Source organism: Cynoglossus semilaevis, chromosome 10 (assembly GCF_000523025.1).
Source record: "Cynoglossus semilaevis isolate Cse_v1.0 chromosome 10, Cse_v1.0, whole genome shotgun sequence".
Lineage (NCBI taxonomy): Eukaryota > Metazoa > Chordata > Actinopteri > Pleuronectiformes > Cynoglossidae > Cynoglossus > Cynoglossus semilaevis.
Genome location: NC_024316.1, coordinates 10,754,662 through 10,757,500, shown reverse-complemented (window position 1 = coordinate 10,757,500; position 2,839 = coordinate 10,754,662).

Genomic DNA, 2,839 nt, shown 5'->3' with positions numbered 1-2,839 from the left:
TGAAGGTGCATACACATGTAAATCAATTTATTAGAAAAATAGTGTAAAATTGTGTATGAAATGAATTATTCATGTACAACCAGTCTCTTAATATACGTTTACTGTGAAACAGAGAAACAGAAGAATCACACAATGTTTCTCTCTTTCTGTGTGTGTGCTGCGCTTTCTGTGTCTGTAAATGAATGGCCAGAAAATCTGCCAAACTTACCTTTCAGCAGCTTCATATCAAATCAGTGTGTAGTCATAGTCAATCCTCTGGGATGAAAAGCAGCATGTTGAACCTAAAACTTTATTATTATTGTTGTTGTTGTTGTTGTTGTTATTATTATTATCTACAGGGTTAGGGTTTTTCATTTCCCTTCATACTTTTATTTTAACACCCTAATAATATTCAGCATGTGTGTGAGAGTGTGTTTATTATTATTATTATTATTATTATTATCATCTACAGGGTTTCATTTCCCGTCATACTTTTATTTTAACACCCTAATAATATTCAGCATGAAATTTCAAGGATATAATAGAGAGTGTGTGAGTGAGTGTGTGTGTGTGTGTGTGTGACTTTATTGCCTTTGCACTTTGTACACATGGTCAGCACCTGTTCACTGCTCTACTCAATCGTTTTCCATTACTGATGCAGTTCCCTGAACCAACGTTAGCCTTAAATACTTTTGAATGTTTGCCAAATGACCATGAGAAAATAAATACAAAATACTATAAAATGTAGAAAGTTGGTAGTTGAAAAAGGAACTGGCCCAGGTGTCTTTTATTTCCAGACAAGAACATGTCACATGTTTGAATGTTAACGTTTCCTCGTAAAAGAGGAAACACATTTGCATTTGAATTCACACGCTTAGACGTGAGGGGAACAAACTACCTGGACAGTTTCACTGCCAACATGCTGACAGCACTGAGCCGATCAGTTGGTAGTTGAAAAAGGAACTGGCCCAGAACTGGCCCAGAGCAGAGCCCTCTGATCGGCTCAGTGACCCTCTGTAGTCCTGTGATTCATGGTGCTGTGTGATATTTTACTGCTCCTGCAGTGACACTGAGGTGAGAGCGGAGTTTAGAGGATTAAAAGTGACGAATGGACTGGGATTAAAGGGAGGAAGACCCGGCTTTTGGTCAAAATTATATTTCTGAGTGTGAACTGTTCACTTCTCAAAAGGTTAAAAACACCACAAACATTAATTGGAGGGCTGCTCCGGTCGATCAGTGTTTATCAAGAACCTTTTTTATTTGAAAGTTAAATCTGTAACTTGATAATGCAACTGATCAATAAAGTCAAAAGGAGATTTTTTTTTATTGTAAAACTGTATGTATTAGCATTAAGTAATGTGGAAATTAGTATATGATAAGAAGATCTATTTTTTCACACAGTAGGGAAAATCACCAACAGTTCACCGTGCCTTCTTCTATCTTCACGAAGTTTGTTAAATTTTTTTGGCTCATCATTTCTTTATCCTCTTTATTGTTTTTTTTTTCTTTTATTTCAGAAGTTAGTCTTCTGATAGAGTTGTCGAAATCAAGCCTGCCTGCCTCTCTCTCTCTCTCTCTCTCTCTCTCTCGCTCTCTCTCTCTCTCTCTCTCTCTCTCGCTCTCTCTCTCTCTCTCTCTCTCTCTCTCGCTCTCTCATGTTTTCATGGTACAGTTGATCATCTGTCACGGCACACTCATGTGACGCTGCCCAGTGGTTTAGAATCACTCACCTGGTGTATACAGTCCACGGGGGGTTACAGCGCACACAGTATCAGGTGTGTGTATGTGTGTGTTGTTTGTGTTAAATCCCATGTGTCTGCAGGAGGTTACTGTTTCCACTAGAAGATTTTAACCCTTGAACTGCTGAGGAAAGTATCTTTCCTTTAAAGCGAATGGCACCAGCCCACAGTGAGAACCACTCACTAATATACACATGTGGGAAAACTAACAGCCAGTGTTTGGCTGCCACAATGACTTATAAGAACATAGTAAATGATTATTTGCTCTAAACCCGTTATATGACCTTTGACCCCTCCAGTGGCAAAAAGTTGTTCAGTTCTCTGCTGTAGAAGTCACATCATTATGGTTGTCGGTACAATTTATCTTCTTCTCCTCCCTTGGTTTATCTCATCCCTTTCTTCTTAACCGTCCTTTCACCTTTACACTTTGCCTCCAAAATGCTTCTTCATCATTTTCTTTCCAAATCCCAACAGCTACTCTGAGCGTGAGTTCCACAAAGAGAGGTAATAAGAGTGATGAATCCCCAGGAGGAGATGGTACAACCTGTGTTTCTTTTTAAATCTAAGCCTCGTTATATTTAACAGTTCATGTTATTTACTGCATCTGCTTGGTTTTAGTGTGATGGATGCCACAGGTGGATTGTGGGGAGTGGGGGAGTGGGTGGATAGGGTGATTGAAGAGCAACGTTAGGCAGTTGGTTCAAGGCTTTGACAGCTGAAGTGAAGATATAGTGGTTAAGATTTGGAATTATTGCCTGTTAAAAAGGGTGATAATTCAGTGCAACGGTGGATCAGTGAGCAGAAGTACTGGGTGTTTGAAACTTTCCTCTGTACTTTCTGGCACTTTCAGAAAAGGATGAAGAAAGTGACTGGTGATTTTTATGGTAGAGGTTTGTAGAGCGTGTGACTTCACTATTTTCATTTAATACAGAATACAATAAATATCTTGTGTATTTGATTATGTAGGGCATCAGCACCTAGTAGTAGTTGTAGTTATCTTGAAACACATTTTCAAATTACTGACAACTTTAACTCATTCACCTTCTGCCCCGCCTTCCTCTCTATCCCCATTAACAAATTTGTCCACTTATCGTTATCTACCCTTAGGTATACAGTCAAAA